Here is a 26,066-nt window from a genome sequence, read left to right on the forward strand (position 1 = left end):
AGGCTTGTACCTATGCCGGTTAGTTTAATCCTTACAACAGTGTCATTGAAGGAGGCAGTGGTTTTCCTCTTTTCGGCAGGTAAGGAAGGAGGTCCAGAGATGTTAAATAATTTGCCCGGGGTCACACAGGAGGTGGCACAGAAAGATTTCGAACCCGAGTGATGTCTCGTGCCTCTCCAAGCACACAGGTTATGCATCAAAGATTCCTCAGAGTTACATGACAGGCAGCGGCTACCCCAGAGGGGGCTGATGGGATGAGGACAGTGTGCTGTCACCACCCTCGTCGCCCCTCCTGCCTCCGTGCAGTGTAAGCTCGCGGTGAGAGACCCACAGCTTTGGCTCGGAACCAGTTTCCGGGTTACTGAAGCTTAGGGATTGGAACCAAGAACCCGTTGTCAACTCGAGTGTCCCCCACCCTACGCTCAGAGTTGGGGTTTGAACCTAAATGAGCAGCTTTGCACATTTTGCCTGTTAAGTTTCACCTTACTATGTTCAGCCTACAGTGGACCTTTCACTTACAAACTGATCATTTCCTGGGGCTGGTTGTAACACGAGGTGATTGTAAGTCAATACAGCTGAGATCTGGACGTTTACCTGTGGGTACACGCTACAGATAAGCAGAGGCAGATGAATCTTCCTTTAACCTAATTAATCCAAGTTGTTTGTATGTCAGGCCGGTCGTTACTCGAGGGTCCGCTGTATTTTTGTTGTTGTTGTTGCCCATTGACCCCTTTTCCAAGCGGGATTGTGTCACCCAAGTGCTTCTGCCGATGCCTAGAAATGCAGAAAGGCTGCTGCTACAGGCTTCAGTCAGGGCAGTGAAAAGCAGAGCAGGGACGGGGTCGGGCCCTGCACCCCACTCCCCTCTCCTGAGACCTTTCCCGTCAGTGGCTCCGTGTTCCGTGCTTTCCGCGGGGTTCATTAGCCAGCTGTGGATCTGCATGTTTAATCTCATCTTGCCCCAGCTCTCCACATTGCTCGCAAAGCTGAGTGCGAGAAACTTCACACAATTCTTAGCGGAAATCAAAGCACATTATGCTAAGGTGTCCCGGCAGCAGGACAGCCAGGTGAGCTTGGCGTGCCTTGCTTAGGGAATCCCCAGGAACTTCTAGCGGCCCCCATTTCCCCGCTAGCTGCTTATGAATTGGGAGAGCACTATGGATTGTGCGAGAAGGATCTACAAAGGGGCCGGGATAACGCGATGCCATTGCAGCGTGAGATCCAGCGCCCCCTGAGGCAGCCGGAGGAGGTGCAGATATGGAAGGAAGTGGCATCCAGGAGGTCTCCAGGAGCAAAGCTACCACGTTTTCCATGTGGGGAACAATTTATAAACCGAATCTGGAAAAGAGGGTACAGAATGAGCTGGAACCACCTCCTAATCGAGGCCATGGGAATGGCCAACTATCCCCAGCCAGGAAGAACTGAAGCCTGCGCCTGGAGACAGATTGCATCCAGCGCTGTGCAGCCCTGGCTCTTCTGGGAGCCACAGGTACTGGAGAGTGACAGCAGAGGGAGCTGGGGGGCGTCTCTGGGGCCGCCGTGCTTGCAGACATTCAAAGACGCTGGGTTTTCACTACAGCTGCGTCCCTCAAGACCTGGTCAATAGCGGGGCGCAAGGTGTGCCTGCAGCTCTCTCTGTGGCCACCAGGGGCGGTACTTGCCATCGTTGATACAAGTTTGGTTTTCCAAAATCTGCCACCTGGTGGCTACTATTAGAATCATAGGCCCAGGGCTCAGGATTAAGCATTGGTTAGGATAATGGTGTAGAATAATGGTCAACATAATCCGCTCAAGACTTACAGTGGTGTTTGTAGGGTCGCAATAGCCATAAACAATTCTGGGTGGTGAGAAAACCACCCAGGGGAAGGGAGATAAAGAACAAAGGGCCCACAGAAAGAGATGAAATGGAAGGATTTGTACATCAGGGATGGGTAGAGAGGGTTGTTCAGACAGGAGAGAAGATGAAAAGGCAGAAAGTTAGAAGGAAGTTCAGCTGGTTCAACTTAAGACCAGACTTACTCTCAGATGCTCACTGATCCTGTCCCTCTTAGGGACCTCCTCACTCTGCCACCATATTCAAGCAGGAAACCTACGTCATATACAGAAGTGGTATACAGAGGTAGGTGGGCCTGAGTAGGCCTGTTTTCCATCAAGCTTCTCAGAGTGTAGCCCTGAATTCTGCAGCATGCTTGGGGAAGCTCTTCTCCTGTCTTGCACATTTTTCAAAAACCTTTAATTGTGGTAGCATACACATAACATTTACCATCTTAACCATCATAAAGTATCCGGCTCAGTGGCATAGGTTTCTGTCTCTATGCATTTGATTACTCTAGATACCTTAAATAGATGGAATCATGAACCACTTGTCTTTTTGTTACTGGTGCATGTAACTCAGAATAATGTCCTGTAGGTTCATCCATCTTATAGCTTGGTCTGATTTTCTTTTTCAGGGCCTAATAATATTCCCTTATAAGTATATACCACATTGTGTTTAACTATTCATCTGTTAATGGACTTGGGTTGCTTCCACCTTTTGGCTACTGTGACTAATGCTCCTTTTAGCGTGGGTGTACAGATATCTCTTTGGGGCTCCACTTTCATTTTTTTTATATACCCAGAAGAATTGTTGAATCATATGGTGATTTTGTTTTTAATGTTTTGAGGACCAGCCTTGTGGTTTTCTTCACTAGCTTATGAGTTCTTGCAGGGAAATGCTCACCCTTCCTTATGTCAACCACAAGTCCTCCAGGGAAGGAGGAGGACAGGTCCCGAGCCAGAACTCCTCAGCAACTTCTCCAGTGGAAGAGAGGGGCGTGGGTTTTTCCAATGTGAACGTTTGCTCCTCTCTTTTATAATCCCCACCCTGAAAGTTAACAGTACCCCCCAAGTAAGCCAAGGCTGAGCAGAAACTTCACTTCGTCTGCGGGGTGGGAGGCGGGAAAGGCCTGGAAGGTGATTTGGGGAGCATTGTTCTCGGCCTGCATGAAGCCTGGTCCTCTTGGCCTGGGGAGTTGGGGGTCCATGCGGATTCTTACATGCGGAAGGAGGAGACGCGTCTACAAGTCAATGGAAAGACTCCAACGCTATTGCTTCCTGCTTCAACAGCCCTGGCCTCGCTGGATTGAAAAGCAGCCATTCTCGCCGATTCTCTGTGCCACCTGCAGGGGGCGCGCTGGTAGAACGCAAAGGGAAGCTTTGGAACCGGAGACTTTTAAACCCTTCTCTCTTGCTTACTGCTCATATGACCTGGAGAAAGGATCTCTTTGAGACAGGATCTTTTTGAGACAGGGTCTCACTATTTCCAGCTGGCTTTGAACTCACTATGTAGCCCAGATTGGATTCAAACTTGGGGCGATCCTCTTTCCTCAGCCTCCTGAGTTCTAGGAATACAGGTGCGTGTGCCTCCACACCTGACCCCGGTGTTGGATTTTGAACTTTTGTTGAAAAGATGACACGACTCAGAAGCTGTACAGCATCAAGCACAGGGCTGAGTTGTGGGCTCTGCAGAAGCCCTTTCTTTCTTCCTCTTAGCCCTTTATCAGTTGTTTTGGATTCATCCTTCCAGGGCTCCCCAAAGGGTGGCCGGAAGTCAGAGGTGGAGAGAATGGAAACCACGCCGCCTGGAGCTAATTCCTGGGCGGGTCCTGAGTTCCGCGTTCCACTGTCCCTTCCGATGGCAAAGCCTGTGAGAGGGGACGTTGGCCAGCCCAGGTGGGCACCCAGACCCACCCCTGCCTGGTTTAGGTTTGTTAGATTGCATTACAACCTCAATGTTACTTAACTGTAGAGGACTTTGGGGTGTGTGTGTGTGTGTGTGTGTGTGTGTGTGTGCGTGTATGCTTGTGAGCCCAGGTGTTAATAGCAATTTGTGATAGATGCCTCTGCTGCCCACACATCCAGTAACACCCACACCCACTGTCACACTCACACACACACACACAAAAGAAAAGGGGAGAGGGGAGCCGCTTTTATGGGAGATAACATAACCACTTGCAATTTGGCTATTCATTGTATCTTTGGCATTTTATGTACTGCATTAGCGGAGGCAATTTCATGCATATGGATATAATGCATTAAGTGGAGGCATTTAAATATAGTGAAACTAATTTTATGATGATTAGTTGAAGGAAAACATTGCATTCGTATCATCTATATAGAAGCCAATTTGCATGAAAATGCCCAAAGTTGCTATGCCAACATTTTCTTTGCTGCTGGTCGGGGTCGTCTCCGAGTCAAGACTTTGTATTAAAAATCGGTCTCCAGTGCCCATGTCTTTTAATTCATTGCAAGCTGTAGGCCATTTGCTCACAAAGCGCTCGCAGTAAAACAAATGAATAGCTAAAATACTCATTTGCATGATTCCCATTTGAAAACGATTCCCCTGAAATTAAAAAAGCGTGTTACTCGGTTGTGAAGATGGATGGGCCAGCGAGGCGGGCAATTAATATTTCCGGCGTTCTCTTTAAAGCCCTCCCAAGACTGAGAACAGCACATGCCAGACAAATTGGGCCCCACAACAGTTTCGGGGCCTCAGCGGCAGCAGCTTGCTTCCACTGTCTCCCCTTTATTGTCTTGCTTACATTATGCAGTAATTAAAACTATTTACCATTCCTACTTAGCCACCATCTGCTACCACGGAAGGTTCCTCTTCTTTACAAAGCCTTCTTAAAGAGCAGGAAGCAGAGGGAAAGGCTGGGTGCCAACTGTGGAGAGGGGTTCAGGGGCCTTTGCTCCTCCGCCAGCCCTGTCTACCTGTCCTTCCAGGGAAGGAATGGCGATGAGGCCTTGGAGTGTGAGGTGGAGTTTCTGAGTGAGTTGGTTGTGTGGGAGGTGGGCAGGTTTGAGCCTGGCTTCCTCCATCTTTGACCTTGGGGCTGTATGTCTAGGGGGAACCTAGGCCTGAATCCTCTCACAATAGTAACTAAAATGTGTCCAGGAGGCTTTGGCCATGCAGCCAGAGTCTGAGGCAGAGCCACTAATTACAGTATGAGTGGAGCTTGAAGGCCTAAGGCTAGTGGTTGGTGGTCCATTCAGCAATCAGAGGTCTTGTGGATTGAGTCAGCCCCAAGAAGGCACCTTCTTCTAACTCCAACAAAGGTGCTCTATCCCCTCGATAGGCCCCAGTCTGAGGGAAGCCATTTTGAAAGCAGCCAGGTTCCTGCCTTTTCAGTTTGGTTCTATGTCAGGGCCCTGCCTTGCACAGGGTGTAACGTGCAAACACTTCCGCCTCCCAAGCCCAATCTCTGAAGCCAGCACAGACTTGTTCAAGGAAGAGCTAAACATGGTGGGAAATGGAACTCTTGTCACTATGACAAAGGGTGGCTGGGGCTGTAGACACAGAGCTCAAGCTCTGGGAGGCCTTGGCCAGTGTCAAGAATGGTTTTGCTTTCTTGTCTTGTAGAGCCCAGACCAGTGCTGGGCACATGGAGGGTTTGTGAATTAGGTCAGTAGTGGAGCTTTCAGCCTTGACTCTACTGCCACCGTGAATCTTCACCCCACTAGAGGGGTCTTTGCTGATACACAGGGAAAGGGTTTGTATTTGCCCAGAGCTGCACCCAGGCTGTGACTTTTCTGGCTCCATTCCTCAGCAGAGACCTTGAGGCCTAGGTCTGGCTCCGATTCTTTCCCTGCCCTCCTACTTTATGCCTTCATCTCTGCGTACCCGCCTTCCTGGGCGATGGGCACATGGTTGCCCAGGCCAAAGACAGCTCTGTGGCCTCAGCTAACATGTGTGGGTTTGAGTTGGTGCTTTTATGACTGTCACAGCCTCACCGCCAGTGTCCCCAGAACTTCCTGGCTTTTGGCAGATCAGCGAAGTCACCTGACCATTCTTAAGTGATGCTGCCGTATTGAAGAGGTTGGTTTGGGTTCCACCAACAAGACAAGAGCCTTGTCTTGGTGGGGGAGACTGTGGAGAAGGTGGGCCCCACATTGTCACCACTAAGGAAGTGATGGCATCTGTGAGGCCCAACACAAAGGCCCCTGCTGGGACCTGTGAGCTTTCCCATGAGCCACGCTGACCAGGGCTCATCCTCGCTGACGGAACAGCGAGGGTCCTATAGTTGGAGCAGATGAACACATAAGTGGGAGCAGGCAGGACTTCCCAAGAGGAAACTCCTCTGAGCCTGACCGAAGGCACAGGGGCATCTCAAATGCAGGCACACTGGCAGCCCTGACACCACTTCCTCCTGCGCCTGCAGCCCCATCTCCCAAGATCCCCCAGCCTGGCCAGGGCCCAGAGGTGGCTGCGTGCAGGCCTTGGCGTTCTTAGCCCCAGGCTCCCCTCTCCTTTGCCCACCACTGTGTGACTCCAGGTCCCCCCCAGAATCCACAGACGATTGTGAGTCGCAGTGAATGAGAGTGTAGGAATTTGGGGTCCACTGTGTCTCCCCAAGGGCACACTTGCATGCTGAGACTCTACAGCTTTCAGGTGTTGGTTGCTCTTAGCTCTGCAATTCAGAGTCAGACGCTTGCTTGGAAACTGGGCCTGGGCTTGCCCAGGAAGGGTGCCATGATTACATCGGATCCAGCGCTGCAGAGCTGTCACACCAGTGACCTCCCTATTGCTTGCAGCTCCTCCTGCGGTCTTCATCCAGTGATGGGAAGATTGGGACTCAGAAGACCTGGCTTGAGCCCCGGGGGTCCAATGCTGTTTCTCCCTTGCTGTGTGACCTCAGGCAAGTCACTTGCCTTCTCTGAGCTTCCCTTTGCTCATCTGCACCCTACATCTGCCGCAGTGCCCCAGCCCACAGTGTCTTCTGTGTCCTCCCCTGGCTGGAAGACTGCATTTCCTAGCAAACCCTAAAAAGTATTATCATGAAGCTTTGTTATTAAGATGTGAGCAGGAAAAAGCATTCCTAGTCACTGAAGAAGACATTAGTAAAAGTAAACCAGGAAGCAGGAATCTAGAAAGTGGGGGCTAGCGGGGGAAATGAACAGAAAAGTCCAAATCCACCTCCCGGAAACCTTTCCCTCTTTCAATTTGGAGGAAAAAGGGGTGGGGGGGCGGAGACAGCTATTCACTTAGCAAATACCACTAAAGATCAATATGGGACCAAAATAGAATCTCACGTAGGAAACGTCTTGCTTCACAGCACTGGGGAAAAGACATTAACATGGAGAAGCCATTTAATGCAGAAAAAATATTTGTATGTAAAAGGAAATATTTTAGGTAGGAGTTGAATACCAAATGATTTTGGCTCTCTGTGGGGAGTAATGAGGCGTAGCAGCACACAATTCTATATGCATGTGATATTATCTTCGCATGCCTCGGAAAGCTTTTAAATCACAGAAATGCAGTTAGGGTCCATTGTACAAAATAAACATCCCACTTGGTGTCTTGCCTGCCCTAAGTTCCTTGATCTAGAGCAGCACTGCCAGATTTTTACAGCCTCGTAAATTAATGCGGTGCTGATTTGATTGAGCTAAATTAATAAGACTTGTGCTTTGTTGCAAAATAACTATTACAGTATGTTGCAGGGATGCGCTGCCGATAAGGAAATTGCTGCCTTTAACAACCCCACTGAAGTTTCATGGAGGATTTCAAAACCGATTTTAATTAAAACAAAAGCCGATGTGTGGCAATAATGTGGGTGTTAAGGAGAGAAAATGCAAAATGTCTTTTTAAATCCATTTTAATATGTCTTAAGGACTGGATGATGGATGTGGTGAGAGGCAGCAGCTGACATGGAGCTGGGCAGCTGCCTGGGCACCTCGGGCCACCGCAGGGCCTCTGTCGCTTCTCAGCTTCCGGGCCAGGGCTGAGCTGGGACAGCAAGGAGAGGGCCCCTGAGCAGGGGCTCAGTCCTGTTGATGGCAGAACCTGAGCCTGGTGCTCTGAACGCTTGAGCCAGGGCAGAAGCCACAGGGCTACAGAGGCTAGAGGCTCAGCCTCCAAAGACTTGGGTGCCTGTGACTCTCTACCCACCAACAACCAGCTCCCTGGCTGGTGCCAGCCCTTCAGCCACCTTCTGGTGACAGGGAGGGGTGAGGCTTTTAAATAAGACAGCAAGGGGAGAGAGCGTGCTCCAGGTGCTGCGGTGGGGCCTGGGGCTGGCCAGGAGAGCAAGCCCACTGCACATGGTGAGGTGCTCTGGCTGAGCGGGCACATGGGCTCAGGGCCAGAGCAGGGTGGGGTGGATCTCTGGTGTTGACACAGGAGGGGAGATCGGTTGTCCATCTGTTTCAACCTCCCATCACCATTACCTCAGTTTCCTTAACTGTGAGATGGAAGCAATGAGAGACTTTACCACACACAGCTGCTGTGAAGATTAAGTGAGCTTACTCTGGTGCACAGATGCCTAAGCATGACAGTTACCGATATAAAAAGAACAGCAACAGCAGCTGGCCATGGTAGTGCATGCCTGTGGTCCCAGAACTCAGGTGGAAGGCTGAGGCAGGAAGACCACTGTGAGTTTGAGGGTATGTAGTGAGTTCAAGGCCAGCCTGGACTTCATAATGAGATCCTGTCTCAAATTTTAAAAAAGAAAAAAAAATCAGTGGCAATACACCTTCCTGTTTTCCTGTCAGGTTTAAATTGGAGACAGTCAAACCTTACTTGATGTTTCAGTTTGAGTCTAGAACATGTCCCAGGGGCCATGTGTTGAAAGGTTAGTCATCAGCCTGTGATGTTACTGGGAGGTGGTGGACTCTTTAAGAGTGGGAGGAAGTGAGGTCACTAGGGGTATGGCCTGAGGGGATATCAGGAAGGATCCTGCTTTTCTCTCTCTTTGCTGCCCAGATGCCATGAGTAGAGCAGTGGCCTCTGCCACATGCTCCTGCCATGACATCCTTCCTCACCACAGGCCCAAAGCCACTGGCCAGGCAGCCATGGATTGAACCCTCTGAAACCATGAGCCCAAATAACCCTTTCCTCCCTTAAGTTGCTGACACAGTGATGGAAAGCTAACTGACACACTCGGGGTTCTTGTACATAACAGAAGCAAGATAACACAAACAAGTTCTGATGCTTTGAGACCCTCGAATGTCCCAGGGCTACTTTGGGGGACTCAGTCCCAAGCCCTGGTTCATCAATCTTCATGGCAGCTGGGAGGCTCAGAGGGGAAGGGAAGTGTGTGTCACAGCTGTCATAAGTGGTGGAGTTGGTGTTCTCGCTAGATCTGTGTTACTCCAGAGCCCTGTCCCTTACCACCTGGAAGGTCAGTGGCCTTCACAGTCCTTTGAACATGACTCTATAAAACACAGACAATTTCTCCCATATTACCCAGTGTACTCACATACACATTAACTACAGAGGAAGTTTCACCAACAATACCTTTATTGTAGTGTCTTATAATTGTATTTTTGTTGTATTCTATTTCCTTTTAAAAAATTTTATGACCCACTAGATTGTAACCCACTTTATGACTCAGTTCTCAGTTTGGAAAACATTTCACACACCCATCTCCACGTGAGGAACTTTTCATTGTTTACTGGGCCATCCCGCCTGCCCTCTGAGGTGGGCAGCGGTGCCCCCAGTTTACAGATGGGGAACTCTGATTTGGGCAGCGCAGCCCCTATAATTCCCCGAGTTTTCCCTGACCACAGCTGTGAGTGTCTCCCAGCCTCTCTACCCCTGAAGCTCCCTTAGGGAAGCAGCAATCTGCCTTGGTCCCTTTCAGTATTCCCCAGTGGCTGCCAGGAGCCAACTCGAATGACTTCACGAGTAATAGGGTCAGGGTGCCAACTCCACCTCAGTCTCCACAGCTCACTCTTAGTTTGGCTGCTGTGACTCATTGCAGTTTTCTTCAGCTTCTTTCCGGTGCCTCCTGCAAATGCTGCCAATGCTCAGGGACACGGTGCTCAAAGCCAGGCCCCCAAGAGCAGAGAAGAATGAGACTTCAGCCACCCCCTCGGAGGCTCCCACAATCTGGGAAGGATGCTCCGAGGCTCCAGAGTCTTTGGGGACAATGAGAAGAGATGCCAGTGGCAGCTCTGGGGAGTCCCTCAGTGCTAAAGGCAAGGTGCTGAGAGCCCAGGGCCGTGCACATGGCAGAAATCTAGCTGCAGATGGAGTCACAGAGCCAGGCAGAGTACAGGGTAGGGACAGGACCGGGAGGAGGAGCGGGGACAGGCACCACCAAGCCAAGGGCAGAGGCCAGGCCACCCAGAGGGCAGCCAGCAGAGTCCAGACCACTCCCCTGCAAAGCACGGACCAGTGAATTCCTCAGGTGGACGGCAGCGAGCAAGAGCCCTGCCCTCCTCAGCAGCTTTGCCAGCAGCCACTGCCCCTACCTGCACCATTATGGACCGAACCCTGCCACCTCGTGTTTTAGTTTCTTCTGTGGAGAAAGTACACTAGTCTAGGGTTCTGAGCAAAGCATAGAGCCAGCTTCTGTTTCCAGGAGCATTGCAGGTTGGGTTACTTAGGTCAACCCTAATGGTGGAAACAATTGGAAATGCGGAATAAATGAAAACATCTTCTTAAAGGCGTTAAAGAGCTATGAGTGACAAGCTACCAGGCCAACAGTCAAATAAAAGGAAGAACCCTGGCAGCATTGTAGCTCCTGGTGCCCTGTGGGTGTTTTTTACATTACTGGGGCTTTGGGGGAGAAAAGATAAAACCTAGCACTCAGTAAAGATGGGTTATTTAAGGAGGATCTTCCCTCCTAACAGAGGACCTATTAGAATATCAGATGCAGAACATGAAGCAGGGACACTTACTCTCTGAAAGGAAGAAAAAGACATTTTTTCATAACATCTGCAGGGAACAAGAAAATGTTTTTAGAAAGGGAGAGACTTCACAGAGAAGGAAAGATTATACCTAGAGACAAAAACCGTAATAACACTCCACTGATGCATGTAATAGCAGATTAGACACAGCTGAAGAGAGAATCAGTGAATTAGATGACTACAGCAAGGAAAGAAGAGATGGGGAACATAAAAGTTAGAAGACATGAGATAAAAAGGATGTGATATACATCAAATTTGAATTCCAGATGAAGAAGAATGAGGCAGAGACAATAATTCAGGAAGTAATATTTAAGAATTTCTAAACTTGAAGAAAGACACCATGGTTTTAAGATCAACAAATAATATAAAGGTTAAATATAGGAAATTCACATGTAGCTTCATCAGAGTGAAACTGGAGACACCAAAGAAAAGATTTTTAAAGCTGCTAGAGAAGGGGAAAAACTAGAAGACAGTTACTCTAAACAGGTGGGTTAGCAGCTGGCTTTCCCAGCCACTATGGGTGCTGGATGATATAGAGTATTTTAGCATGTGCTGAAGAAAGATAGATGCCAACCCAGAATTCTGCAGCCAGTGAAACTGTCTTTCAATAATGAAGAAAATTAAGGTTTTCAAATAAAAGAGAATAAGAAATTGCCACCAGAAATGTCTCACTAAAGGTAACTAAAAGATACATTTTGAATATAAAAACACCAACACACAGTCAGGGTTAAATGGATTTAAAATGCTCTAAGTCCCTTATATAGTCCAGAAGGAAAGTAAATGTTTCGATTCACTTTTATTTCTTTTCTTTTCTTTTTTTTGGTACCAGGGATCGAACTCAGGACCTTGTGCTTTCGAAGCAGGCATGGAACCACTGAGCTAAATCTCTGGCCCTGGTATTGATTCACTTTAGCTATTGATTAGTTTTGAAAACATAAGTTGTAATTTCTAGGTTAACTATTAAAAGAATATAAACAGAGAATATACCTTTCAAACTAACTGGTCAAAAAATATTCCACTAATCAAGCAAGGCAAGAGATGAGAGCAAAAAAACATAGAAAATGTGAGGTATATAGAAACCACAAAATATGCCATAGAAATAAATATAAATATACTGGGAGCTACATTAAATACAGGTGGAGTAAATGTCTAGTTAAAAAATTTATACTAAACTGGGTGTAGTGGTGCACACCTGTAATCCCAGTACTTGGGAAGCTGAGGCAGGAGGATCATCCTGAGTTCAAGGCCAGCCTGGGCTACATAGTTCAAAGTTGTCTAAACTATTTAATGAGACCCTGTCTCAAAAAAACTAAACCCCCAGAACAAAACAACCCACCTTATCAGACCAGATTTAAAAATACTAAAAAAAATTTAAAGCACGAGATACATCTAAATGGATGGAAAAAGTCATAACGTGTAAATAATTGCTGAAAACATCTGATATTGCTAAATAAATCTAAAACTAGTCTTTAAGCAACAAGACTTGGTAGAGATAAAGGAGTGCTATGCAATAATGAAAATGAATAAAACAGCTACACACAAAACCATGGATGAAACACACATAATAAAGAGTGTAAAAAGCAAGACAGCAGAGAAATGTTACAGTATACATTAAGTCCCCAAGTAACGAACTAGCTCCATTCTGGGAGAACTGTTCATAAGTCAGATTTGTTCGTAAGGCAACAAAGTGAGTCTTATACGGTACACCTGTGAAAGTTCACAACTCGAATGTTCGTAAGTCGGGGACTTGCTGTAATTCCATTTACATGGTGTTCAAGAAACAGGAATATCTCAACTCTGTTGATTACTGTTCCACCATGAAAATTAAAATCACAGAAGCCGAGGGCCAGGGATTTAGCTCAGTGGTTCCACCGCCTGCCTTGCAAGTGCAAGGTCCCGAGTTCGATCCCCAGTACCTCCTCCCCCCCCCAAAAAATCACAGAAGCCAAAATAATGGGTGCATGTTTTGGGAAAAGAAATTGCAATCCTCAAGAGGAATGCAGGAATGTGGGGTCCTGCTGGATCTAGTAATCTACTTCTAGATCTAGTCCTAGATCCTGTCACCTGGGTGGTGATTGTGCAGCTGTTGGCTTTACAGCTTGCTTTATACTAGTTATGTGAATATGAATATTCGCAGTCACCCCTGCGTATCTATGGATGTTCTGCCCCAGGACCCCTAGAACAACCCATGGTCACTCCGGTCCCTTATGTAATGTGGTGGGACATGCATAGAACCTGCCCACATCCTCCCTTAGGCTTTAAACCACTTCCAGATTATATGTAACCCCAAATATGATGTGAATTCTGGGTAAATAGCTCTTATATGGTATTATTTAGGGAATAATGGCAAGAAAAAATATCTGTATGTGTTCAGTACAGATGCATTGTTTTAATTATTTTCAATCTGTACTTGGTTGACTCCATGGAGGAGAAGGCCATAGAAATGGAGCACTGACAATATTTGTATGATTTATTACATACCTGAAAAACAAATTGGGCATTCTGAGCTCTAGACCCTCCTTCATAATGTGGGGTCCTACATTCTTTGCTCTTTCTTTCTTCCTTCAGTAGATAGAATTTAATTCCTCCTTGGATGGGGACTAGATGTGATGAGTCTGGTTTTTTTGGTGGTGGAGGAGATAGGGTTTGGTTATGTAGATCAGGTTGGCTTTGAAGATCCTCCTGCTTCAGCCTCTAGTGCTGGGATTACAGGCATGTGCCACCGCGCCCACCCCATGAGTCCTTTCTTACAAACAGAATAAAGCAGAAGTGATGATGTGTGATTTTGGAGATTAGGCCATAAAAGGCACCATGACTTCCTCGTTGTTTTTCTTGGATCTTTGGCTTTGGGGGAAGCCATGTATGTTACCCATCAGCCTATGGAGGGCTCATGGGGTGAGGAGCTGAGGCTTCTAGCCTACCACCTGGGAGTGAACTCTGTGGACCCAGAGTCCAACTCCAGGCAAGCCCTGATGGCCACAGTGCCTGCCAAGATCCTGGTTGCAACCCCATGAGAGACTGAGCCAGAACCATCCAGCTGAGATGCTCCCAAATTCTTGTTCCACAGAAATTCCGAGTTAATAAGTGTTTGTCATTCGCTGCTGAGTTTTGGGACAATTTGTTACACAGTGAGAGATAGCTGACACATATCACTAACTTGCTGTGTGGCCAAATTGAATTTTCTTTCTGAACCTCAGTTTTCTCGCGTAGGAGAAGTTAACCAGGCTATGAACAGTGGCAGATGGGTCTCCTCTTCCCATAGGCATGGCAACTCCTGGGTGCAGCGAGGACTCTGAGACTCAGATCAGGGCGATGGAATGCAGGCATTGATCAGAGGGGAAGAAGAAGGAGAGAGGCAGCTTGTTTATCCTGTGTATTCTTCCCCAAAATAAAGGCTCCCCAAGTCCATGGTGGGGAAATGATCTCTATTTCTCCCCTTATTCAATAAAACTCTCCGGGAGCCCAAACTCTGTGCTCAGCAGTCTCCTAAGCCAGGAGCCTGAGCTCCCAGCCTTTGTGATTAAAATGACTCAATTCAGAAGCATCAGCGGAGGCTCTGGAGATAAATCTGTAACTTATGATCTATGACCTCCAGCAACTTACTTCATCTCCTAACTTCCTCACCTGTAAAGTGGAGATTTCTCCAACCACTGAATGAACTGCCATGGGACCAGCCAATCAGCTCCCTTGAGGCCGTGGCTCGGGTGCCATCCTTGAGCTGGGCATGTTTCAAAGACAATGAAGAAATAGCCCAGAGCCCCTGCCCTCCAGGAACTTGAAGTCTATTTGAGGAGAGGAGAGTTGGCCACATGACGGTGTCCCAGAACTTCTAAAGCCCACCTGAGCGCAGTGCCCTGTGCCATGGGGTGACTGGGTGTGTCTGGTAGGTCTCTAAGTGTGGTCCCCACACTGCTGGTGTCATGCACATGGCCAGCCCTGACCCAGATCTCAGAATTAAACCCTCGGGTACCGTTCTAAGCCCTCTCCCCGGCTCTGCCACGTGGCCAAGCTTGAGACCCCCCCGAGTCAGGGAGTCAGCAGCAGACGGCCCAGGAGGGGCTTGGGAATTTAGACAGAAAGAAGGACAGAGTGATTTCAGGGAGGGACAGCAGCAGCGGTGCAGGCGAGGGGGTTTGGCAGCTGGCCTGTGCCAGGCATAGCAGCACAGTGCAGGGTCCCGCACGGTGGGAGCGAAGGAGGGCGTTAGGAAGAACAGGAGCGAGGGTCCCACAGGCAGCGCCTCGTATGTCAAGCAAGGAGCTTGGCTTGACAGTCGCAACCACCGGGAGTCATGCCAAGTGTCTTGAGTGACCGCTTCTGGTGCCTCTTCACGCCGTGTCAGCCAGCAGGTCTTCCTAGGGCCCCCTGTGCTCCTGAGACCAATGCCTCCACTCCCTGGTGTCCTCCAGAGCCACACAGACCCCTGCAAGGAGGCGAGGAGGCTCTGGCTCAGCCGCAGCCACAGTGGTGAAGGCTTCGCTCTACACAGGGCCGCCAGAGCCCAGCCCCGCATGCCCTGTGCTGCTGCAGGAAGCCAAGCGCTGTGCACAGGTATTGAATTATGAATGGATGTTGCTCAGAAATAATTGCAAACATTATCCCCCCCAACACACGTGTGTGTCCTCTGTGGGGCCGCAATAGATTTTGTTGCTTTTCTGCCGCAGGGTCATTATAAATTGGAGCTATCACACTACCAGCAGGCCAGCAGCCAGGGGGAGAGGGAGTCCCACCTGAAAGCTCTGGAGGGCCTGGACCCCCTCAATTGTACACTTTGGTTACCCTCCACTTTTCCTTCTGTTTGACCCATTCCACCCATCCCTATTAAATAACTAATTATTTAACATCTTTTAAAGCTTTGTTATATATTAGAACAGGCAGGACACAAATGAGTGCTTTTAATAATATAAAAGCCCATTAGCTTCATTTACTGTTAATGTTAAAATAAACATGAGGCAATTTAGATATACTATTCCAATTTCACGGAAACTTTGATGTTTTTCTTTTCTAGTCACATAATTAAGGGAAAAACTACTAATGATATTAAGTTTGTACAGTGTTAATGACAGAAACAGGCACAAGCTGAAATTGCAACCATTAATATGAAAAAATAAAATATTTAACAGGGGAGATAGATGAGTGCAATTTTAATAAACCAAAATGAAGAAAATTAATTTTAGAAAGTTCCTAGTCTTTCACATGCTACCATTACACAAGCTGTCTCATGCATTATTTTTGTGGCATGGGTTATTTATTGATGGACCGGAGGAATGCCCTGGTTTTTGTGTATTGTTTTGTGGATGGTGAAGATTTTGCCTTTATTTGTTGAATTCTTTTCCTGTTGCCTTCTTTCTCTGTCACCAGTTCCTAAACGGAAATGGCTTTATTTACAGTGTGTGCTTTGATGGAGGGCCCCTGCCCGCGGTGTGTAGGTGGGAGGCTTGGGAGGGTCCAGCAGCGACTGAGGCTCCCAGAGCAACTTGGACTGCCAGGAGCCAGGTGAACACCGGGTCTGAGAGGCGGGGGTGCCTCGGAGGGGACAGCTGGGCCCTGGTGCCTGTGTGGGGACAGCCACTCTGTCTTCAGCTTTCGGCATGGACCATCAAGGAGAGGTAGGTAGGGTCTTGCTGTTCAGTCTGTTATTGTAGTGGGTGGCATGGCGTCTACCAGGGGCCTCAGGAAGTGGCTTTACTTGGAAATGAAGTCTTTGCAGATGTAATTAGGGAGTGAGGTGTGATCTTACTGGGTGAGGGTGGGTGCAGAGTGCAGTAAGCCTGTCCTTGTAAGAGACAGAAAGGACGCAGGGATGCAGAGATAGGCCACAGATTACGGGAAGATGGAGGCAGATTGCTGTTATGCTCCCATAAGCCAAGGAATGGGCCCAGGGCCACCGGAAGCTGGAAGAGGCAAGAAAAAGTCCTTCCGTAGAGCGTTTGGAGTCAGTGTGGCCTCGTAACATCTTGAGTTCAGACTTCTGGTCTCCAGAAATGCGAGGGGGTACATTTCTGTTGTGTTCAAGCCACTAAGTTTGTGGTCCTTTGTCACAGCACCCCTAGGAAATTCCTGACAAGCAGCGCCATAGAAACGAGTGTCCCCAACCAAAAGTCACAAAGGTGACCAGAGAATTCAAGGAGGAGGGGGAGGAGAAGAGCACTGGGACGCGGGAGCTGGAGCTGCAGGGAGGGGATGTCCAGGCTGATGTGGCATCTGTGGCTGCAGAGTTGGGCAACAGAAAATTGCTCCAGCAACAAGAAGACAGCAAGGGGACGAATCCTGAGGCTCAGGGAGGAGCCCAGGGGCCTGGGGCAGGCACGAGGCAGGTGGAACCCAGAGCCTGCCTCTGCTTGTGTGGCTCAGGCTGGAGCTGGGTTTTGGGGTGCAGTCGCAGTGGTGGAGGGTGCTTACTGCGTGTGAGGCAGGCCCCGCAGTGCAGAGCCCCACAAGACACAGGGCTCAACACCCGCAGTTTGCAGATAAGGAACTGGGGCCAGGAGAGGTGAAGGTAGCTGAACTGTGCATGGGGTGTGGCGGCGGATGTTCAGGGCTGGGAGTCGGAGGCCAGAGTCTCGGCTCCTCACTGCCACACCAGCTGCACCAGGGCGGCAGTCAACCTGAGGTGAGAGGAAAAGGTGGGGAAGCTGAGGTGGGGCTGGGTCAGGAGCAGAGCAGCCGGCCAGCAGTGACACACACGGTGACATTGGCTTGTGACTAGGAATCCCTGTGTCAGACACCAGGGAGGGTCCCAAGCGGGCCAGGTGCGGTTTCCATGGTGACCTTCTGCTGGTAAGGAGACCCAAGTCCCCAGCCTGTTCCCCCGCAGCCCACCGTCTGTCTGAAGAGTGAAGTCTAAATGCCTTTGTGCATCACTCAAAGCATGGAACATCAAACCCTCCCGTCATTGTCTGGGCTCCCGCCCCTGGCCAAAGTGAGCACAGGCAACCTTCACAGCATCCCACTCATTCCTCAGCCCCTGTCTTTGTCCCGTGCCCTCTGGTGTCTGCCGAGCACCTCCATGAGTCTGAATCTCCAGTGCCCACTGCAAGGATCAGCTCCGGCTAGAAGCCAGGCCCAGCGCTTTGGCGCAGTGAGCCCGGGTCCTATGCCCTCCGTCCCCCACCCGTCGCCATTCCTCCTCTCCAGGACTTTCTCATGCCTGACCTTCACTCTGTCCTTAGCTTAGCTCCAGGGTAGTACTAAAACTCCCTGAGTGCAGGGGTGGAGGGCTGGCCACAGGGCAGGGGACAGAGGTGGGGTGTCGGGTGTGGGGAACCCCAGAGTGCCCCCAGGGGTTCAGGAAAGCAGAGAATGGAGGCTGATGCTTGCTGAGCACTGTAGCATATGTTACCCAACTCCACTCAGCATAGCATTTAGGGTTCCTCAAAAAACAGTTATTTGGGGCTGGGGATTTAGCTCAGTGGCTCCAGGCCTGCCTGGCAAGCACAAGGTCCTGAGTTCGATCCCCAGTACCAAAAAACAAAAAAACCCATTATTCATCTGACAGAAGAGCAATGTGGGCTCAGAGATGTTGAACAATTAATGTGCAGTCACACAGAAGGAGAACTGGGGTTCAAATGGGGTTCGGACATCCCTTTCTCTGGCTCCACAGTCCATGTTCATTCAACTATTACACAAATTGGTCTGAAGCTGAAGGTTGTGGCGGAGCCAAGACCAGATCCTGGGTCTGGGTGACATCAAGGCCCAGTTGTCCTCTGAATCATTCTTGGGGATGGGAAAGGTCATGGGCAGTTGGGAAGCCATCCCAGAGCAGAAGGGCTTTGACCTCAGCAGGGAAGACAGGGCCTTTGTTGGCTACTTCACGCCAGGCAATAACACAGGACTTCTCTGCGACCTTCACAGTAGCCTTAAATCACTCCTACTTCACGATACGAGGGAAAATGTGGACATGTTTACAGAGATCAGGGCTGTCTCGAATTGTGCACCTTTCTAGCTATCTGTGTCTTTTAATGTCTTGGAGGTATTTTATAACTCTGCAAATTATAGAAAACTGATGTGAATACAGACTGTTCCTGTATACAGAGATTCAAATGGATGCTGCCTGTTGGAACAGGATTATTGCCCTGAGAATATTGGCCATATTTGTAACTGTAGGTAGGCTGAAGTAGCATCTGTGTACTGTGCTCTTTGAATTCTCCTTTGAACCAGGGTTTTGTTTGTTTTTGTGGTTCTGGAGACTGAACCCAGGACCTTTACACTGAGCTATATCTCCAGCCCTCTTATTTTAGTTTAGTTTAGTTTTTGAGACAGGGTCTCACTAAGTCACTAAATTGACCAGGCTGGGCTCAAACTTGAGACCCTCCTGCCTCAGCCTCTCAGAATGCTGGGATTATAAGGATGACCACCATGCCTGGTTTGAACTAGTTTTTAACACCCTTGGTTTTCTCACTATCTAGCTAAGAAGATCTTTTTGATTCTTGCTTTTTTATAAAAGTATTAAAGTAGATTGATTTATTTAAAAAAAAATTTCCCTTAGGGCTGGGGATTTAGCTCACTGGTTCCACTGCCTGCCTTGAAAGCGCAAGGTCCCAAGTTTGATCCCTGGTACCAAAAATAAAATTTCCCTTAGCATAGATGACAATGGTTAAAATTTAAGTACCTTGGTCAGAGCCAAAGCTTATAAGAGCTATAGTTTGTTTGTTTGTTTATTTATTTATTTATTTATTTATTTAGACAGGGTCTTGCTATGTCATTTAATTGGCCTTGAACTCACTATGTAGCCCAGGGTAGACTCAAACTCACAGCAATTCTCCTGCCTCAGCCTCCCAAGTGCTGGGGTTACAGTTTTATTTTCAATCTCATTTTTTCCCCTGCTATTCACTTAAACCCAACTTTACATCCAATTTATGAAGGTTCCAGCCATGTGGTCACTTTAACCTCTTGGAGCCTCAAGTTTCTATGATGTACTGAGGATCTCAGCCTTCCCTTACTTACCTTGGCTACCCAAATAGTCAAACATACAGAAGACCTTTACTTGTGGATTTATAATACATGTGTGTTTATAATAAAGGAGGCCCATGGGGCTGTGAACTTGGGATTAGAAGATCTGAAGGCCAATTTCTGATCCATTGCTTAGCCATTCTGTGACCTATTTCAAGTCCTTCACTCCTGTGTTGGATCTTCTCTGCAGTGGGGAGAGTGGAGCCAGAGAGCTCAAGGTGAGAGCCCTGCTCCTGGCCACCCTAGCTTGTCACCAGAGGAGGTGACCATGCATTTACATCCTGCATTCACTTCCCCATCCCTCTCCTCTGCAGTAGTTGGAATGAGGACAGTAATGGCCGTAATGATCACACTAAGGCTGCGTTAGTTTTCCACTCCTGTGACAAACACCCAAGATAAATCAACTTTAAAAAAGGAAAGATTTATCTTGGCTCACAGTTGCACACTGTTGTTGCTTGGCCTTGGTGGCCTGGACCTGTGGCAAAGCAGAACATCATTACAGCTAAGGCCATTGCCCGTGTGATAGCTCATTGCTTACATCTCAGAGACATGGTAAGGAAGGAGCAAGATAATGGATGCACATGTGTGTTCAAGACTGCAAAGTGCTGTAGAGTGCCTAATTTTCATCATTGTTTGGGTCTCAGGTGTCCCCCAAGGCCTGTGTAATGAAGGCTTGTTCCCCAGCTTGTTGTACTAAGGGGAGGTGTGAGAGACTTTCAGAGGTGGGGCCTGGGAAACGGAAGTGAGGTCACAGCGGGGGGGGGCATGACCTGGAAGGGGATATTGGGACCCTGCCACTTCCTGTCTTTCTCTTACAGATCTTGGCTGCTACAAAGCAAGCTGTTTCGGCTGCCACAGGCCCCTGCATGACATTCTGTCTCACTTCAGACTCAGAGCATCAAGGCCAAGCAACCACAGACAGCAACTGTGAGGCAAAATACACCTTTTCTCTTTTTAAATTGATTTATCTTGGCTGTTTGTCACAGTGGTAGAAAACTAATACAGCCTTAGTGCGATCATTACGGCCACTACTGTCTTCACTCAACTACTACAAAGGGGGGGTGGGCAGGAAAGGGAATGCAGGAAGTGAATGTGTGGCCACCTCCTCTGGCAACAAGTTAGGGTGGGCAGGAACAGGTGTCCCACTGTGAGCTCTTGGCCTCCACCCTTCCTTCTGCGCCACTCAGCCAAACCAGCAGCAGCTGTCAAGGTCACCGTCATCTGCTGCACTTTCCCAGGGAAAGGTGGGGCTCTGCACCTGTGCCCCAGGAAGGCCGTTCCCAGGATCCTCACATCTATCTGCTCCCATGCACTTCCCAGTGTTTTGGCTGCAGGATGATGCTGGGGCCGGCCACCTGGACGTTACCATGGGATGACTTCCCACCAGGGTACGCTGGATAAGCTCAACCAGCCGAGTAGGTGCATATCGCCCACTTGGTGCTGGCACTAAGAGCAGAGGGTGGGGCCTGGTTTCCAGCCACGCCCTCCCCCAGGAAAGCCTGGAGAACCCCAGGGCAAAGGAAGGTAGACCCTCTCAGTCACAACCTGGAAGGGTACAGCCGAGCAAGGTTTATTTTTAAAACCTCCCCAGGGTGTCCTGGTGCCAGGCAACCTGGATTGGAAACCACTCTTGTAAAGCAATGTTTTTGTGCACAAGGAAGAGCCTATGCCACAGAGGTGTTCCGTCAAGTTCAGGGTCACCTGCAGCCCCTTTTGGGTGCATTGTTACAAGGGGCCAGTTGGGGGGGCTTTTCTTAGAGGGAGGCTGCAGGTGGGGGCTGAGCAGGGGGCTGAGGAGAGGGAGGGAGCTCTCCACCGCACTCCAGAGCAGATCTGGCAGTGAGCTTTCTCGTAAGCCCCCCCGGCTGAATGGATAATTAAACAGATAGCGAAATGGAAAGCCGCTCCACACACCTCCGGGGAGCTGGCTGGGGGAGATAATATGCTTTCCTGTCTTCAGAAGGCACAGGAGGAAAAACAACTGGGCCTAGCCGTTGGCCATTTAACAATATTGCTTTTGTAAACAAGTTGAAAAATCCAATAACTGTAAAACTTATGGCATGTCCTTAACAGCCTGTCGCTTTTTCCCCATAAATGGGTGAGTGTTTCCAAGCCAAGGTGCTCTAATTAAACAGTCCCATCCCCGGGGCAGCGAGGTCACCCCCCGGGGGTCTGAGCCTGCCTAGTGGCCCTGGAAGGAGGGCCGAGGGTCACCGCGCCTTGGGGTGCAGGCGTGGCCAGGGTTTTGTCTCGCTGGTTGGTGGGTGGGCTGTGTGACAGCTCCACGGCTGTCCTCCTACTCCTGTGTGTGGTGCAGGGCTTCTCCAACCACCGCTCCAGACCCTCCCACTGCAGACATCGAGAAGCTGTCCGATCATTACTAAGAAACCCTCTGGTGCTGGGAAGTAACACAGTAGCAGAAAATCAACTTTCAGGTCTCGAGGCGCTCAGGGCGCCAATGGGGAGACAACGCACACACGTACGCAGGCACGTATGCACAACACACCCTAGAGAGCACCAGAGGGAGGGAGCCCCACAGCCCAAAAGTGGGCACAGAATGAGGGGCGGGGATTCTGAGGGTCTCCGTGCAGGCGTCACAGATACTCAGGGCCCCGAAGCCAGAGGCCCTTTCTCCCTCCTCTGCCCCGCCCACCCCGAGTCTGGCCAGACTTCCCAGGTTGAGTCCCAGTCAAAGCTGCCCCACTGCAGGCGTTGGGGACAAGCTCCAGGGTTTCCAGGGCCCCCCGTGCTCTGACCAGCTGGCTCGGGGTTCAGGAGTCCCCAGGATCACCCCAGGGAGAGGACTGGCTGGGAAGACTCGCAGAACTCAGCAGCGCGCTGGATGGATGATGGCGTATTTTTCAACAACTGGAGTAAAATCCACGTGAAATTGACCATCTGAGCCCTTTTCAGTGCGCAGGTGAGTGGCGTTAAGCACGCTCACATCGTTACCAGCGCACCTTCCCAGAGACACTTGGCCCAGGACAGCGCTCCCACCCCAGCCCCAGGCCACCCCGTCCTCCTTTTTGTCCCTTGCATGAACGGAGTCACGCAGTGTGTGCCTCTCTGGCCACTGCAGCTTTATCACAGTGACAAATCAAAGCCAGCCACGGGGACAGACACGAGCAGGTTTGGGGGCTCCCGGGGCTCAGGAACACTTTCCCACTCAGCACCGAAGTGTGACTCAGTCGGTCGCTGGGCTTCACACGTGAGTGTGACAAGCATGGGCCACCTGACTGGACCCCCACCCCCAGGTCAGCCTGATGTCACTCAACTCAAGTCCCTGACTCTCTCGTCACTCGCTCCATGTATGTGACTTGGCCAGTCCTTCCCAAGATGTCTCATTCTTAGACTCCAGAGGGGCCACAAGAAAGACTTGCTGGCATAAACTCTCAGCTGGGGCTGAGGGGGCACCGTGAATGACACTGACACTCAGGTTACTTGGGAAATTTTAGAATTGACCTCCCAGGAACAAGGCACAGAGGCTGCCAAATTCTTCATTATGCTCCGTCCAACTTCAATGCCCTTACCCCACCTCTCAGGGCCTTCCTAGGAGACCCTGACCAGACCCCCTGGGAAACCCCGGGGTGCTCCACATGGGCTGGTAAATCACAAAGCCTCTCCACTGTGTTGTCTGCACGTAGGTGAGGATGGTTCTTTTTCAGATGAGTCCACAGGGCCTGACAATGCAGGACAGACACATAATGGGTGCTATGCCTGGATCATGTCACCTCACCAAGAGGATTGCCACTGGAGCAGACTCGGGGACCCTCTGGGAGCGGGGCTACCCTAGGCCAGGCTGTGTCCCAGTGGTGGTGACTCTCACGTGGCAGACCTCATGGCTAGGCCAGCCTCCCGGGGAGCAGGGACTGCTCAGAACAGGGTCACCAAAGCCCCCGTCTTCCCCCTGGGAGGACCCAGGCAGAGGGACACTGAGAGGCTGTGTCAGATGCTGGTGGGAGCCAGGCAGGCTTTTCCTGGCCTGCTGGTGTCCTCTACTCTGGGCATCTACACATGGAAGGAAGAGGGTCCATTAGGATTATTGTGATTAGTGTGGTCAGTCACAGGGTCCTCCCGCCTCCCTTGTCAGTGATTGGTTAAAAGATGAGCATTGGAGCCTGTCCTGGCTGATGAGATGTGCAATATGTGTTCTGACGTCTAAGAAGACATGAAAGGGAGTGGACCTGCCAGGGTTGATGGAGCCCCAGCAGCCACTTTGTGACCATTAGGATAGTGAGCTTGCTCACTGAGAGGGTTGAGGGCAAAAGGGGAAGGAAAGAAGCTAAGTCCCCAATGGTTGTGTCTGGGAGCTGGTTAAGGCTGACCCTGGACTCCTCTTGGTGGAGATAACACATTCCTTCTGGGGTTAGGCCTGAGGGGTCAGACTTTTATCTTACTTGTAACCAAAGCATTGTCAATTAGTGGTTTTTAAACGTATTAGTCAAATCTCATAGTGGAAGCGTTTTACAGTAGAGCTCAGCACACATATTTATGTAGTGAAATTAATTCACAAGACAGTTATGTGCAGCACACTCTGATCTGCTCTCTCTCTCTCTCTCTCTCCCTCCCTCCCTCCCTCTCCCTCTCTCTCTGTTTTTTGAGACAGGGTCTCACTATGTAGCCCAGGCTGGCCTTGAACTCATGGTGATCCTCCTGCCTCAGCCTCCTGAGTGCTGGGATTACAGGTGTGCGCCACCACGCCTACCCCTATTCTGTTCTCTCTGTCTCTTTTCTAATTATCACAGCCTAGTACTGACTAACTTCATGACTACCACACTTCATGATGCTCAATTTGAAAACCATCATCCTAAAAACTCTATAGAAATAGGCACTAAATAGAGGGGAGAGGGAGAAACATCAGTTAGAGGAAAGAGTCAGGTGGCCCCCGGGTGGGTTTGGCACAGAGAAGGAGACGGAGGGGCTGGGGCTGAGGGAGAGGCACAGAGGAGCAGGCAGGTGGAGCTGTCGCACACAGGCTGAGACGCAGGAGGAGACAGAGGTGCAGCGGGCTGGCCGGCGGAGGTGCCAGGGCGGTGCCGAGAAGGACCCGGCCCCGGCAGAGCCTGAGCAGGGCGGGGTGGGTACCCGGCAGGCGCTGCGGCTTGGGGCCCCGCTCTGCTTCCTCCTCTGATACCGGGGCTGCCAGGGGCCCCTTCCCCGAGTGTGGAGACCCGGCCGCCACGGCCCCACATGGCTGTCCCTTGACAGGACGACGGAGTCTTCGCCCCCCCCCACGGTGTCCCCAGTGTCCCTCCCGCTCCTGGGTCCCAAGGAGGGAAACCCCAGGAGCATCTGCGCCTCCTTCGCAAGCAAAAGCTGCCTTCAGAGGCGTCTGAGGAGGAGCGGGTATCTGGACGGTGGCGACCTGGCTGGGAGCCCGACCGAAGCCGCCACCTGCTCCCCGCCCGCGGTGGAGGGCACATGGGGCTGGCGGAGGGGACTGCACTGTCCCCAGCGTCCCTCTGCGCCACTCCCATCCCAAGCAGTCAGAGGTGGCAGTGGCACCCGCCCGCCTTTGTGACCTGTCCAGCCGTTCATGCGGCCCCTGAGCCACGACCTCGGTGCAGATCCGGACCCCACCCCTGTCCCTTACGTTGCCTACGGCCTCTGAGACAGAGGGGGTGGCCAGCATGGTCCGTAAAGGGCTGGAGAATGACCATGTGGCCTCCAGCGACTCTGCAACTCTATTTTAGCAGCTGTTGGTAACACGTATGTGAATGAGCACAGCTGTATTCTTTCTTTCTTTCTTTTTTTTTTTTGTACCGGGGGATGGAACTCGGGACCTTGCTCATGCGCAGCAGGCGCCGGAACCACTGAGCTAAATCCTGGGCCCACAGCTGTGTTCTTATAAAACTTTATTTACAAAAACAGCAGCACAGCCTACTGACCCTGTTGTAAGACAGCACCCTAACTGGGCATAGTGTTGCACGCCTGTAATGCCAGCACTCAGGAGGCTGAGGCAGGAGGATCATCATGAGTTCCAGGCCACCCTGGGCTCCATAGTGAATTCAACGCCAGCCTGAACTACATAGAGAAACCCTGTCTCAGAAAAAACCAAAAAAGGACAAGACCCTGAGTTGAGGTAGGGGCATCTTGGGGTATCTCTCTAATCTGTCCCTTGCCTGATGTCCTACAGGAGTCCCACCTGTCCCCCTGAAGGACACAGTGGAGTGATCCGGAGTCTCTCCCTGGACTCAGGACTTGGGTGAAGAGGGCCAGGCTGAGTCCGGGGCCGATAATAGGGGGGTGGAGGAGACCACCTTGCTGTCACCTCCTGGACAGAGAGGAGCCAGGGACGGGCTGCACAAAGCACGGGATCTGGGTGCCCTGACCATCTGGGTGCCCGCAGCCCAATTCCTGTGTTGAGATCCACACCTCCAAAATGATGGCGCTGGGAGGTGGGGCCATCAGGTGTTGGTGGGTGCAGAGCCCCCTGCCTCAGC

General features: G+C 50.3%; 1 long non-coding RNA gene across 1 annotated transcript in view; it reads left to right on the forward strand.

The window, feature by feature from the left end:
* Positions 1 to 24,221, forward strand: part of LOC110344158 (uncharacterized) — a 52,903-nt gene extending 28,682 nt beyond the window's left edge. The window contains exon 3 of the long non-coding RNA XR_015446481.1: positions 20,442 to 24,221. This is a non-coding gene — a long non-coding RNA (uncharacterized LOC110344158). The remainder of the gene's footprint in view (positions 1 to 20,441) is intronic.
* Positions 24,222 to 26,066: the final 1,845 nt, after the last annotated feature.

The sequence above is a fragment of the Heterocephalus glaber genome, unplaced genomic scaffold (genome assembly GCF_053883595.1).
Source record: "Heterocephalus glaber isolate CG9 unplaced genomic scaffold, H.glaber_assembly_v1.0 deba00001689, whole genome shotgun sequence".
NCBI lineage: Eukaryota > Metazoa > Chordata > Mammalia > Rodentia > Bathyergidae > Heterocephalus > Heterocephalus glaber.